The following is a 16,013-nucleotide window of genomic DNA, read 5'->3' as shown; positions in this document are numbered from 1 at the left end:
ATATTTGTCAATGGCCTATTATGAACCAGACACTCTTCTAGACAATCCAGCTCTAACTATGAACAAAATAGATAAATGTAACAGCCTCTTTGGAGTTTAAATTCCAGTGTAGGTATGAGGGGAGACTACACAGTACACATAAAAAAATCCTAAGAAGTTAAAAGGCAATGTGTCAGTTCTTCCCAACTTGATCTAACAATTTAATGCAACTCCAATCAAAATTCCAGCAAATTATTTTGCAAATACCAACAAACCGAATCTGAAGTTTATATAGCATGGCAAAAGACCCAGACCACCCAAGTCAATATTGAGGGGGAAGAACAACGTTTTAGGCTTGACCCTAGCAACTTCACAGCTTCTTATAAAGCTACAGTAATCAAGTCAGTGTGGTACTAGAGAAAGCAGAGACAGATGCATCCACGGAACAGCTTAGAGAGCTCAGAAACAGACCCATGTAAGTGCAGTTACGCATCTTTGGCAAAGAAGCAGAGGTAACACAATGGAACAAAGACAGTTCTTCCAACAAATGGTGCTGGAACAACTGGACAACCACATGCATAGAAATGAATCTAGACATAGACTATAAACCTCTCGCAAAAATTAACTCAAAATGCATTACAGACCTTACTATAAAATGCAAAACTATAAAATAACTGCTAGAAGATGACCCAGGAAAAAAAATCTAGATGACCTTGGGTATGCAATGACTTTTTAGATACAACACCAAAGACATGATCCATGAAAGAAAAAAAAAAAAGGGAGAGAGAGATTTTAGCGCTGCCAATCAAGACGGCAGTACCTGTTTCTAAAGAAGCTGCAGAGAGGGGAGGCAGTGTGCAAACCTCTGTGGTCGCTGGGAAAGAAAGAGCAACAGGTCAAGGGCAATGCGGGGAAGTCACAGCAGAGCTGGACAGCCGCTGCTGGGGTCCCCCCAGCAGAGAAGTGGGTCACAGTCACGGTGCGGGGTGGGCGCACGTGTTTCTCATGAGACATCATGGGTCCCCGGGGTGTCGTCACCTGGGTCTACAAGCCATGTTTTGTGCTCACACTCAGTCCCTCCAATGGCACCCTTCGCTCCGCACCATAGGCTGCCAGCTCCGGGTGAATCCTGACACGAGCTTATCAAGCAGACCCTGAGCCCACGCATCAGCTGTTTTCCTTACTTGACTCTGCCCCTGGAAGTCTCTCTCTCCCCAACTGGACATCTAGTTGCTCACAATGGCGCCCCTTCAGCTCCAGGTTCCAGGCTGGTCACATCTTATTTCTGTTAATCATATTAAAATAGGCTGTATTGATTATTGGTCACCTACCATGGCCCTGCCTCAGTTCCAAGAACTGGATGCTGTATCACTGTCAATAACCCTCAAAACAGACTTGCAAGGCAGGGATTTGGGGGGGATAAAGAAATAGAGCTTGAACATCCCAAATGTCCATCCATGGGTGAATGGATAAAGCACACACAGCATGCGCTTACCACGGGAACGGGGAGCTGATGAACACAGTGGGGGTCCGCGCACATCATGCAGATCACAAGGACCCAGAGCAAATGACCCGTACTGTGTGAGTCCATTTCTAAGAAAGGTGCGGAACAGGCACAGCTGTGATTCGAGAAGCGGATCAGGCTGCGGTGGTGGGGCTCTGGCGGGGCGGGGTGGGACAAGGCCTTGGGGCGCACTGATCTCACAACCAGGGCGGCACAGCTCCGAGGCCCTCGGAAGGGTCCACACTCACAACGGAACACGGAGCAAGAAATGAGGCCAGAGACCGCATCCGCCCAGGAGCACGGCGTGTGTCCCGCTCCTCCCCGGACAGGGTGGGTGTCCCCAGCCTGATAGAATCTGGCTGTCTTCTTTCACCAAGGCCACTCAGAAAGGAGACTGAGATTTGAAACCAGCTGTTTGTTCACCTGTCTCACCCCCGCTGCCACCAAATGGGCAGCCGGCAAGGTAGGGACCAGGAGCCTTCCACCTGCCCGCCCACGACAGGACCGGACCGACTCCCCCTGAGGACACGGTCCACAGGTTGGCAGATTGATTATCCATATATCCAGCCATGCTCTTCAAAACTGTCTGTCCCCGAGAATCCTCCGAGTGGCCCACTGAAACCCATGACCGCTCCCCAAGCTCTGAGTCAGCAGGTCTTAGGGGAGGGGTTCATGTGTTTAAGAAGATTCACACACACTGCTTGTGGCAGGAGGACCAAGGCCCCTACCCCCTGTGCTCATCCGCCTTCCCCGACTTGCAGCCCTGCTCTCAGGGAGCAGGACAGACAGGGCGCCTGCAGGATAACGTGGTGGCCGGATGTCTCCAGTACAATAAACCACTTGCTAGGATACCGTTGGAATTTGTGTTGAATTTGTTATACATGCGTTTCCTCATTTTCAAGCCAGTCCCAATGAGACACCCATATTTTCTGGTGGCAAAATGATAAACATCAAACATAATCCCAAGTACAGCAATCTGCACTGAGTCCCCTGGGGCAAGCCCAAAGCTAGGGCAGGTAACAGCTGTTGGAACGCAGGGCTTGGAGTGGTCACCTGGGCCCGCGCTCTATGTTTGACATGAGATATTCCAGGCAGTTCCTGTGAACGCCCGTTACAATGGACTCGACCTGACCATTCACAGGCTGCAACTGTTACACGTGCGGGAGTCGCCAGGGGACCACGAGGTTATGGCCGGTCCTATTTCCAGGCCGTCAGCTCAAACTGTAGAATCATTACACAATGTGGCAATGCGTACTCAGGTGGTCTTTTTTAGATGCCTTCTTAATACGCTGTTATCAAGAACTTAGGAAACAAATACCACCTTTTTTTTTTTTTTTTCCTTTTTTTAGAAAGAAAGCATTGGCAACACCATGGCAAAATCAGTCATGAGAATCGAGGACCCTGCTCTGTGGGTCTTCCAACAGCATCATCATACGATCACATGATTGCAAGGGACTCACTTCTAGAGAACTTGGGCTGGTCCCTCACTTCCAGAGTAACAAAATAAAACAAAACAAACAAAAAGCAACAATAACATAAAGAAACCAGGCCTAGGTCGGTTCCTTCATGTGACCCCAGTGGGCTTCTCTCAACCTCACCGGGCGGCCCGCCATCACCCTTGCCAACCAGGGAGCAAAGGACTCACTCCCCACTACGGCTCAGGGACAGCAAGTCCACATAAGCTCGGGCACACTCTCCCCTCCTCTCCTGCGGCCACGGAAACAACCCGAGCAACCGCCTAAGCATGGGACCCTGGAGTAGAACCCAGATATTTTTTTATTTAAATTCAATTAGCCAACATACAATACATCATTAGTTTTTGGTGCAGTGTTCAGTGATTCATCAGTTGCGTATAACGCCCAGTGCTCATCCCTTCGCGTGCCCTCTGTCATGCCCATCCCGCAGCTGTTTTGAATCACATCTTTACATTCTTGTGAACTGAGTGGATGTGACTTCTAATTTAGCCTCCTCTATTACTGGAATCACTTCCATTCTCTCCATCAAGTATCCCCAGAGGCAGGGGAGGCTCACCTATGCTATCTGTCCCGTAACTGTGCTCACGAGGACTTGAGACCTTGATGCTAACCTCGCAGGGGCCAGGGCCCCCCGTAACCTCAGCAGAGACATATCATGGTTCAGTTGGACCTTTACATACTTGGAAGTTGTTACTATACTTTTAGAAATATCTGCCCAAAGAGTTTCTCAAATAGATGATTTACAACTTACTGCTAAGGACAAGGAAACTGAGAGTCAGGTAATAGAGGATGGGGGCCGTACCCCTGCCCTAAACTTGAAATAATCTGAATAATCCAGGGACCCTCATGACGCATGCCGACTCCTTTACACCATAATGCGTACACTTAAAACAATGATGACTGAAGACTGCGTGGCCCCCCAGCACATCCCCTCTCCCACAGACACCCACCCAGGTGCCGAAGCTCGTGGGCATGGTCAACTCCACATGTGTAAGTGTAAGATATTGCTTAAAAGTGATTAAAATACAGGTAAGAGCTTGAAACACAGTAGATGATCAATACACAAGATCTTGAGGGGCCTGGGTGGCTCAGTCGGTTGAATGTCTGACTCTTGATTTCAGCTCAGGTCATGATCTCAGGGTGGTAGGATCAAGCACCATGTCTGGCTCCCTGCTCAGCAGGGTGTCTGCTGGAGATTTTCTCCCTCTGCCTCTCCCCCTGTTTGTGTTTTCTCTATCTCAAATAAATAAATAAATCTTAAAAAACAAAACAACAACAAAAAAACAAAACCTCAATATCCCTGCTCAGATCACAGACCTAGTCATTACAGGGCAGCTCTGGGGCCTGTGGAGTTATTCATGTTCAGGTTACCACCTCCACCACCCCCCAAAATCCAACAGATTGAAAAGTTTCTAAGGAGATTTTTTTTTTTTAAATATTTTATTTATTTGCCAAAGAGAGCACAAGCAGGGGGAGCAGAGGGAGAGGGAGAAGCAGACTCCCCGCTGAGCGGGGAACCCGACGTGGGACTCGATCCCAGGACCCTGGGATCATGACCTGAGCCGAAGTCAGAAGCTTAACCAACTGAGCCACCCAGGCGCCCCGTTTTTTTTTTTTTTTTTTTAGTCAGTATATATGAATGGGTGTGTGTGTGTTTCGTTGGCAAAAACAATTCCTGGCAAGTTATATTGTTTATTCACCAAAGAAACTGTAAGAAGAGAATGTCCCAGGACGAGTTCTCTCAGTTCCTTCCAGGTGAGACATCACCTCTCTCACTCAGCAACAGCTGTTATCACGATGCTCCTGAAGATGCCTTTCTGTCAATTCTCCACGTGCGGCTTTGGCTCAAGCGCACTGAAAGGAAATAATGCTGTTAGAAATACGGCTGTCGTGTCCACGGAGAATGCATGGGGCCCAACAGCTGTGACCCGGGCTGAACAAAGGGGGCCAGACACGATTTATGCTCTTCAACTTCTGTAGTCTTCCTTGATTAATTTTGGATTAAAAAATGCTTCTAACATATGTTCTGTGTCTGTCTTTCTGGTTTTTTACTGCTAACTCATATAATCCTGTGAGCTGATAGGCACGAGCTATAACACACACAGGCCCTCCAGAGTTCTCAGGGATCGTGGCTTTCTGAGCGAGAGTGTGGAGAACTGCAAGCTGCCCCCAGTGCTTGCACCCGAGTGATTAAACCCAGGGGCTGTACAACCAAGTTCTTCTAGTCCTGACAAGATCCAATGTTGCCCAACCAATTAAACTCCAAGGATATAGACAGACAATGGCCCTGTGTGGGAGCATGGGTGCTGGATGGAAGGCCCATCATGTGTTCTGTGATCCAACGGGCATGTCTCAGGACCCAGGCTCTGATCCTTGATGGATAGCAGCTTTGGACAGGTTACATACTCTGTCTGATCCTCAGACTCCCCTTATACAAAATGAGAATAAAAACTCTTCTCAACAGATGTTAATAAAATGAAATGCAATAGTAATGCATGCAATGGATCTACATGCAGAAATTCCTGACATACGGTCGGTGCTTATCAGTTACCTTCCCTATTTATAATGGTTCCATTTTCATGTTTCACTTAAAACCATGAAATTACATCACCGACACATACTTTAATGTACATGTTCCTATGAGAAAGCAGAATTCACCATGTGTTTGCTCCATAACAACCAAACATGGAATACAAGTTGTGTGTAGGCCTTTTCAAAATGATGACACATTGGTACCAGGGTACACAGAGTATTGGAAGAATTGCAGGTTCCAATTTTTCCCAAGCTCTGGTTTAGGAGTTGGAGAAAAGCAATGGGTAGGCCAGAAAAGAAAAACAGTGCGATACACCGTGTTTGCGTGAAAGCATCCCCGTGCACCATGCTGTCTGCTTACCAGGAACAGAGGAACCACCACACCCCAAGAACCACCAAGCAAGTCAAAGCCTAAGGATGTGTTTGCTTTTCCCATGAGACAAAAAAATATTACCAGAGGCTACCGTCTGGGCACAAGCTGATCATCTGGGCTATAAGATGATTAACTTGACAAGAGAGTGGGAGGAATGTGTGGATGGAAGGTGAATTATAGCCCCATGCTCACTGGGTAATTGTGCTCATCATAACAGGAATTCCCCCCCAGAGCGCCCAACTAAAGATGATGGCAATGGCAGCCAGACTCTGTGATACTTCTAGGTCTCTCTGTTTTCCCAGATACAAGAATAAACTGTGTGTTATGCTGATGGACTCTACAAGGCTACCCACATGTACTCTGTGTCCACAACAGCAGAGTCTCGGCCGCTCCATCCCCTGCAAGAGCCCAAAGGCCACACATTTGACAAAGGGCAGATAATAGGGCTGAAGCCAGAGAAAGCAGAAGTTGGTTGTGGTTGACTTTGAAACCAAGATCAAACAAAAATGACCTCTTGAAAGTCTCTAAATCGAATCCATTTCACAGCACACGGGCTGACAATGAAATCTGAGCTGTGAATAATTGCCAGATGAGAGGATTAATTTGCAAAGGATACAACAGAACGTGATACCATCTCAGAATGTAACTAATATGCTTGGCCCTCCTGGTTTGATTCAGACGTTGGATAGAACGGATATTCACTCCTGATCTTGTTACCGCATACCTAGCAGTTTTATTACAGTATATGTATACAACTTGAATGTAATTCACTGGTTTATATGTAACCAAGGACTGCCTCTCAACAATTTAATTTTAGGCTATGGGCCTTAAGACACTTTTACTAAATTGCAATCTGTGACTTCGTCATATTATTCTTACTGATACGCATCACATTTTAAGACATCAGTGCCCACATCAGTTCACACCCTGTGCATTCCCTATACACCTAGTGGCACAGACGTCCCAGGGACGCTGAACCTCCCTGTGAGGCTGAAGCTGGGTTGGCCAGTTCTCAGCCCCGGGTGCACATACGGGACTCCACCCTGCGGTGAAGCTGGGGTTTTAAGTTTTCAAATAAATGTAAGGAGGGTTTTCATTAGCAAATGGAAATGTAAATTTTGCATGATCCAGCCTGTATTTAGAACCAAAATACAAAGAAAACTGCTGCCCCACAAAGTCCCTGCAACCCCTATAACCTGGGGATTCAGTTCTTCCAAGACACTAGACTGGAGCACATTTCAAATATCTGGGCATTAGCTATCTTCCGAAAATCTCATAAACCAAGCAGCTCTAGTTCTTCCTCTGGTAGAGAAAAATGTGATGCACGTTATCACTATCCTTTCAGAGGGTTGACAACAGGGAACTTGAAGGTGTTGGGGATTGGTAAACTCAATTTTATTAGAATGAATAAGCCCATAAGCTGCTCCCCAGTGGATAACAGACTGGATTACTGGACGCAGAGGTAGGACATTATGATTGATATTAGACCAAGGAAAGTTTTTATATAGTAAACATAATTATGTACCAAAGCAATATTCAAAATTCAGAATAACGATACCGAATGGTAAAGGAAAGTTTAACTTACAGTATTGACCCTCAGAAGGAACACGCAATGGCTTACGTTTCTGCATACGCTCGGTTACTCGGTAAAGTGCTTATACATTTACACGTTCACTATTTACTCTCCCAAATCTTGCACACACACACATGCACATCTCAGCTGGTCACGGAACTGAGTTGTAAAATAGCCTAGCTTCTCTTCTGGCTTATTATTCTGCAGTCCATCACTCTTCGTTTTATTACCTAATGAGGACCTACAATGGGAATAGTCAAAACTGGCTCAGCTTTAGTGAGAGATAATCTCTGCAAATAAAACAAGGTTTATGGCTCCTTTGGCTGCTGCAGGGGAATGCAGAGGCAAAATGTCAGCTATTCTGGGCACTTTCCTCATTTATGATACTTTATTAAGCACAAAGTAATCTCCCAGGTATTGAGAAAGGACAATGTAAATGTGTGGGCGTAACCCATGCTTCTAAAAATTGCATAAACTACACTCTTGCATTTTAAATCGCTTGCTCAAATGATACGTCTTTTTATCATCCCAAGTGCTTTCAATAAATCACCCAAAAGGCTTCACTGTAAATGAAATATATTCTGATTCTATTCCCATTTCATCTGTGGGGCTTCGCTGAAGGTCAATGTAACTCCATCTCCAACCTGACTTGAACCTGCTTGCACTGCAACATGGGCGGTAAGTTGCTAGTTAGGTTTGTAACCACATTTTTTAGTGGAGTAAGGGGGGAGGCTGAGGAGAAAAGAACATGCTCAGCTCCTACTGTGCACCAAGCTCTGAGCTGCGTGCTGGGGGCTTTGATGCAAAGAGCGTATCTCCCTATCTTCCTGCAACCCGGTGACATGGATGTTATTCACAAATTAAGGAAGTGCAGAGTACTGAGCCTTTGGGCCAGTAAATGTGAGAAATTCCAAGTGAACAACACCTCTGTGACTCCAATGGCCATGTTTTTTCACTATGTTTCCAATTTGGTTATCTTACTTAAGCAGTCATTTTATTCTGTTTCTTGTTTGAATGTCTGTCTAAATAGAGATCTTTCCTCGCATGTAGACAGTTTGTGTTCTTTTGCTCATTTGCTTCCCAGGAGGATTACCACAGCCTTGAAACTGTAGCTGTTCCAGTGCTTACTGACTGGCTTCGTTCAGGATTGTAATTTTTTAAATGCTTAATGCTTAAATGCTTAATATTTAATTTATCTCAACTAACTTAACAGAGTAGAAATGGAATTTTTTTTTTTTTATTTTAGGGTAAGTGCCAAAATTTCATCCCTAAAAGTTCATACAGAATAAGTCTGCTACATCACTTTTTGTGAAGGATTCAAGGTGGTTTAAGAATACTGTTCCTCAGAAATCCTCATGCGCAACAGGCAATCCCCCCGGTCATAAGCCTGATAACTTACGAAGACATGTGTCCAAGACACAGAGACACAATTATGTCCCTATGTTCACACAATGAGGTCTAAAAAGCTAAGAGGTGGACAAAACCACTGTTTTTTGAATTGTACTTTACACAAGTCATATCATATCCTATCACCCAAATACATCGCAATGTTTCTTATTTAAAATTTGTTTAGAAATTCTGTTATGAGAGAAGTTACTCATACGGGTAGGCCTGGAAAAGTGCTCACTCACAGGGGGCCTTTCCTGAGACCACGTGAAGTGAACAGCCCCGGCATTACTCTTCCTTGCTGTGGAAGTATGTTTTCAGGACCCCAAGAGACAGGCTTGGATCCATGTGGTGATTGTATGGGAAAAGTATGCCTTCCAAAATCAACTTAGAACCATTTCTAGATAGAGCTTTTCACAGTTACTGCACCTTCTCTCTGGATATAGGAACTCTCTCCAGCATAGATGGAACTAGTATCTAAAGCAAGGACTTTTCATCCATCCATCCATCCATCCATCCATCCATCCCTCATCTATCCGTCCACCCATCCATCCATTTCTCCATCCAAACATCCATCCATTTCTCCATCCATCTGTTCATCTACCATCCATCATCAACCCTCCATCTATTTATCTGTCCATTCATCCATCCATCCATCCATCCATCCATCATTTTCATTCATCCACCCATCCACCCACCCGTCTACCCATCCATCCAATTACTTCCATGGGCCATGAACACTGCTAGGTGCTGGAGGTCGTGAAAGGGTTCCCAACAACCGTGAACTTAAATGTGGCTTTATCACAGGAAAAAAAAGTGCCTGCTTTTTCTCCTAGGAAAAAAAAGATACAATGTACTCAGATGGAAATGTAATATATGATGAAATGAAATGACCTTAAGGTCTTCAAGGCAAATATTTTCCACAGACTTTGCATAATTAAAATAAATCACCAATGGCTCAAACTACATTTCATTTTAAATGTTTTGCTCCAAATTTCTAATGTCTGAAGGGTTGAAGATACAATTATTCAATGACAGAAAATTGGGATGATTGGATATATCACATCATTGCCTACTGAAACTCTCTGTTATTTAGTACCATTTTTAAACTAAAGGCAGCCAACCATTTCAGCATCACTATAAATCTGGTGAGTAACACTATATGGATCTTTTTTTACTTTTGTCTTAGTTTAATTTAATTTTTGTTTTAAAACTGGTAACTTTTAAAATATATTGACAATGTATACCTTATTGGATACGCCCATTTACTACTAAGGAAAAATAAGAATCCTGCCTACATGCCTTCAGATTGTGAATTTGCAAATGAGATATTTTTATTTAGGTTTCCTATAATTTCACAGAAATTATTGAAAAGAATATATGAAATTAATACTGTTTTCACGATTTTAAAATACTGGATTTACTTGATTTAATGTCTTTAAAACACATGCTGTTTTTCCTAAAAACATAAAAATAAACTCTTAAGTAGTGAAAAATATGTTTAAAAAAGGACAAAGGATGATCACTGTCAGTAGACAGAGGAATCAAAAAAATGATACATTCCTGGAAGAACAGGGGAACAGAGTATCAACAGAACAGCAAATGTTTCTAGTGGTTTCCACAGGAGTTCTGAGACTAAAGGAACCTGAGAGTAGGGTCAGGACTACTGAGGATGGCTACTGTCCCATGTGAGCAAGGACAGGACTCCACAGAAGTGTATAAACTCACTTTGCTACAGAGTCTGGCCTCAGGCCAGTAGACGATGATACAGTAATCTCTCGTTCAAGAGTGATTCACAGGGACTCTGAAAACACACACCCACACGTGCACACACAAGCCCCTGAGTCCCAATTTATTCCTGTATAAGAAGTCCTGAAACACAACCTTCCAGCCTACTCAGGAGACATGCTTCTTCAGGCACCAGGCAAACAACACGAGAGACTTCATTTCCATCAGATCAGTGAACCAGGGCGGGCACAGCCCACCGCAGGGAAGGAATGCGTGCGTGTACTGGGTCCGACATCTTCGTTCCCACCAGGAATAAGCCTGCTCCCAGGCCGGGTGAGGTCTAGTCCTTAAGGTCCAGTCTTTCCCTAGACAGGGCTTCCATGTCCCTACTGTTTTACTTTTGAGTCTCCATTTTTCTCTCCTCCAGATCAGTGGCTGTGCAATGGTTTCTGTAAAGCACCAGAACTGTTTTGTCACCAAAATATCTCTCATTCATCGAATAAACTTTTGAAGGCTTTACTATATGCCATGCACGATTGACAATGCTGGGGATAAAGCAAGAAAAATTCATGAATTCCTGCTATATTCTCAATATTTAGCATAGTAGACAGCTCGCTTAGTATGTAGAAATCATCCTTAGCTTCCACTCCCCTTTTAAACTCTGCTTTGTGGGCACCTGGGTGGCTCAGTCGTTAAGCGTCTGCCTTCGGCTCATGTCATGGTCCCAGGGTCCTGGGATCGGGCCCCGCATCGGGTTCCCTGCTCCGTGGGAAGCCTGCTTCTCCCTCCCCTACTCCCCCTGCTTGTGTTCCCTCTCTCGATGTGTCTCTCTCTGTCAAATAAATAAAATGTTAAAAGAAAAAAAATAAACTCTGCTTTGTGATGCTGAGGATGGAACTCTATAAATCCCACTTCTGCTTTGCCACCTGCTCACTCTCCGGCTCTAATAGACCACATAGTGAAGGACTGGACAGACCGAAGAAGGTGGAAGAACTTGTACCTTCTTGTCTGTCCCCCTTGGACCTCCTCTCTGCCCCCCCACATTCTGTCTGCCCCCTGTGGACTTCCTGGCTGCCCCCCACACCCCCGTGGTCCTCCTGCCTGCCCCCATGTGGACTTCCTGTCTGCCCCTACCTCTGTGGACCTCCTCTCTGTTCCCCATGAACTTCCTGTGTGCCCCCCCCGCACCGTGGACCTCCTCTCTGCCCCGTGGACTTCCTGCCTGCCCCTCCCCGGACTTCTTGCCTGTCCCCGTGGACTTCCTGCCTGCCTTCTGTGGACCTCCTGTCTGCCCCCCGTGGACTTCCTGCCCCCCACCCCCGGACTTCCCGCCTGCCCCCCGTGGACCTCCTACCTGCCCCATGGGGACCTCCTGTCTGCTTCCTGATCCTGTCAGCCCGCTTCACCGGGCAGAAGCAGCCTGCTCCAGTCTCCAGTTTACTTGAAGAACCCGCAGCATGCCCCCTCAGGAGTCCAGCACCAGCTGGCAAGATCCTACTCGGGAGTTTGAGCCCCGCTGAAGCAGTGAAACTGTAATAACCAAGACTTCACTCTGTTCCCTCAGCCCCAGGGGCTGTAGCTACTTCCTGCATTTGCTATCTTGTAAAGCTTTTGTATTCTGTTTTTAATTTTTCAGTTAAGACCTATTTCATGCATTGCATTAATTCTCTCTTTTCAAGTTGTGTGGTTTCTGTGTCCTAACTGGACCATGACTGATACAGATAACAATAAATACAAAAAAAAAAAAAAAAAAAAAGGCAGGGAAGAGGATAGGAAGGATGTGTGGAGGGGGGACAGTAGGCAATTTTAGATGTGTGGGTCAGGGATAATGACATTTAAGAAGAAAACGACCATCCTGCTGTGGTTGAACCTCAGGCAAGAAGAATCCTGCTTTACAGAGCATGGTTTCATCTGGCCTCCTCTTTTTTCTCTCGGGACGAGACTGGACTTAGTCTTGAATAGTCACTGCCTACAAAAGCAGGCTTCAGGTATAGAGAATCCTAGACTTGGAGCATTCCCCAGAGGAAATGACCACAGGGATCATGTTCCTGCTTCCCCAAAGAGACCCATTTGGCTGTCTCAGGCAGATCTTGCCCATGAAGAAAATCCTGCCCCACTGGTTGTGGACATGAGCACCTTCCGATGATCCTTTCAACAAATATTCTACTGACCGAGAGTGTCCATATGAGGGCTGTCCTTGGCGCATCTGCCTCCTGATAAGAGACATCCGGAGTACTGAGCACCAACCAGAAGGGAAGCCTGCCATCTCTCCTCTACCCACTGCTACCTGACCCAGATCTCCAGACCAAAGACACATTTACTCTATTTGTAAAATCTCTGGCACAGATTCCAACATTCACATTCCTTCAATTGGTTCCCCAGTGTGTGAACAAGTAACAGCATCCAGTGTGTTCAGTGAAAACATCACCAGACAGAGAATCTGAATACATGGGTCCTACACCTGTCTCAATCCACCTGGCCTCGCAATACTGGCCATGTCAACTGCACGCCCCTGAAGCTCAGGGTCATCACCTGAGAAAAAAGGGAAGTGGAGCAAAATTATAGATTCTATAATTAAATTCCTCTAACCATCTCATTCGTGTTTATAATGAACGGTAAGCTAATAGAAAAAATCTGTGGTCACATCAAGTGTAAAGGATTATTTAAATGTTACCTTGATCAGGCTCCTTGCTGGGCCCAACACGGGGCTCAATCTCACGATCCTGAGATCATGACCTGATCTGAAATCAAGAGTCAGATGCTTAACCGACTGAGCCACCCAGGCGCCCCTTACTGTACTTATTCTTAAGGAACTAGCAGAAACATATGTAATTATCCAGTGCTGTCCTTTGGTTCCCCACACTCACATATAAATTTCCTAATAACTACCAACTTTGGCCCTACTTCCTCTAAAAGCCTTAGTTTTTCTACAATTTTATTACATGCCTCCCAAGACTGACATATTTTCAACCTGGTTATGCCATCCCCAGCCTTCTCAGATTGGGACACTGCTCTTAAGAACTCCTATTATCTCTTCTGACCATGACTGTGTTGGGTTTTCCCTTCTGCTCCTGCATTATTTTACTGGCTCCAGAACATTTTTCAAAGTCAGTTAAAAGTCTGGCAATCTTTCAGACAGTTTCCTAGGATTTATTGGGTGCTGTAGAAAAACTCTCGATGACTGGAGTTTCCAGAGAATCCCTGGAGTCTGAGGTTGGGAATCAAACTTAGGACAGTTCAAACCAGGGCCCCGAGTAAGTCTCCAACCAAGGGAGGAAATTCTTAAACACACATGAGAACTGTTGCATTTATAAGTTTTCCAACATTGTTGAAAACAAGAGAATAATTAGATTTTAGAAGTGATATGTAGCCTATGCATTAAAGCTTTAACAGACACAATGCTGTAAGTAAGAGGAGCAAAATTTCACACAGATTTTGTGCCAAGGGTAATTGACAGACTTGATACTCTTTGGAGGGGGGGAGCTAAAGCGATAATCCAAGTACAGAACTTGCATAAAATCCATTAAGAAAATCTAATCCTGTCAAATGCAACAGCATACATATCTAAAGGAAGCTCATTAATAGTACTGAGTAATGGAAGTTTTTAAAAATAGTTCATCAGAAACCTTATTGAGAAAACCATTTCTGGGGGCGCCTGGGCGGCTTAGTCAGTTAAGTCTCTGCCTTCGGCTCAGGTCATGATCCCAGGGTCCTGGGATCAAGCCCCGCATCAGGCTCCCTGCACGACAGGGAGTCTGCTTCTCTCTCTCTCTCCCCCTCTGCCCCTCCCCCTTGCTCATTCTCTCTCTCTCTCAAAAAAATAAATAAATAAAATTTTTAAAAAACATTTCTGAGTAAACTATGAGCTTCAACAGAAAATCCAGGGTGTTTGGCATTAGCCATGGAAAGAAATCAGATGAAATGAATTCTAAAATTAATTGTATAGTTATTTATACCTCAAAACAGAGGTTGAGAAAATATAGTATGTTTTTGTAAATTTAAAATACAAGCATTTGTTGCAAGCAAAAATACGGTTTATGTTAACAGGAACTTGTGGATACAAAGATAAATGAAGCAAGGTTTTTTGAAGAGCTCACAAACAAACCTGTAAATAAATAATTACGGGATGAATCCATATATATTTTAAAAGAGGCCCCTGCTACAGTATAAATGGGGATCCTAAGCTCTGAGAGGACTACATGCTGAGGAAGGTGGCACTGAACTGGAAAACAAATGAGAGAATCATGACCCCTATGGGAGCGTTCAAAGATGATGCCATGAAAATTCACGTAAATGATCTTGCAGGTCCCTGGAGGGCAGCTACAGCCTGGTGATCTCGGGAAGCAAAAGTAGTCTATGGTTTGAAGTGCTGGTTCTTGAGTCAGGCTACCTAGGCACAGATCCCACTCTTTTAAGAATTATCTTGAGAGTCATCTGTGAAATGGGGAAAATAAAGTGGTCTTGGGCAATGATCTGTAAAATGTGTTAATAATAGCACCTACTGGAGACTGACTTCCCAAATGGATGTGTGAGGGGTGAGGTAGATCTGCTCTCCAGTGAAATGATCATTTAATTGCTGAAAAATCACACACACACACACACACACACAGAGCCAAGACATTTAAAGTTTCTATAAAATTCCCTAAGGTCATAAAAAGTGGAGAATCAGCTACTGAATGTAATTGAAACTTGGAAAGATGGGGAAATTTGGTGGCATCTGAGCCATGGTCTGGTCACCTACTCACCCTGTCCCCAGTCAACGTGATAGAGCTCTACTCCAGACACGTGCAGCCAAGAAGACAAGGGCTCCTTGTTCCCCCAACGTCCATTCTAGAACTGTTTCCACAGAAGCAGGAACAAGCCACCAGCATCTCTCCTCTCCTTAGTTCTATGTTGCAGAAACTCTATACGAGGCAGGCATGGCCATGGGAACTGGTTTGCCTTCTGCAGGACGCCCCTACTCTTAGGCTGGAAGCTCCACTCCAGGCTCAGCACGAAGCCCTGAACATCCCCACGCCAGCTCTTCTGTAACATACAGGCTGCCGTCCAGGAAGCAAAAACAGAGAAGACCAGGCACCAACATCCTCATCCAGAGCTCCACTCACAGGATAAGGTCAACCCTGCAGAGGCAGAGTGCGGCCAGCATCTATAGAGCTGCTACAATATGTTCTCTATGATGCTCAAGTTCTAGCAGAAAATTATGAGACATGCAAAGAAACAGAAAAGTGTGACCCCTACACACGAAAACAGACAGGCACAGAAACTGCTTCTGAGAGGACCCAGATGTGAGGCTTAGTAGAGAACTATGTCAAAGCAACTATTACAAATATGTTCATGGAACCAAAGAGAACGATGTCTAAAGGATTAAAGCAAGGTGTAATGACAATGACTTATGAAATACAGAATAAGGGAAATTATAAAAATAACCAAATGGAAATTCTGGAGTTAAAAAGTACAATATCC

General features: G+C 44.8%; 1 protein-coding gene and 1 long non-coding RNA gene across 2 annotated transcripts in view; both read right to left on the bottom strand.

Moving 5' to 3' along the window:
* ADAMTS16 (ADAM metallopeptidase with thrombospondin type 1 motif 16) overlaps positions 1-16,013 on the bottom strand; it is a 141,707-nt gene that overhangs the window by 114,027 nt on the left and 11,667 nt on the right. The window lies entirely within an intron of this gene.
* LOC144381054 (uncharacterized) lies at positions 4,637-13,287 on the bottom strand. The gene is made up of 2 exons (XR_013445467.1): positions 13,225-13,287; positions 4,637-4,812 (listed from the first exon to the last, which is right to left on the bottom strand). It is a non-coding gene; the product is annotated as an uncharacterized LOC144381054 (long non-coding RNA).

The sequence above is a fragment of the Halichoerus grypus genome, chromosome 2, assembly GCF_964656455.1.
Source record: "Halichoerus grypus chromosome 2, mHalGry1.hap1.1, whole genome shotgun sequence".
In the NCBI taxonomy this organism is placed as follows: domain Eukaryota; kingdom Metazoa; phylum Chordata; class Mammalia; order Carnivora; family Phocidae; genus Halichoerus; species Halichoerus grypus.
Note: the sequence above shows the minus strand (reverse complement) of the source record. Positions and strands in the feature narration are given on the sequence as shown.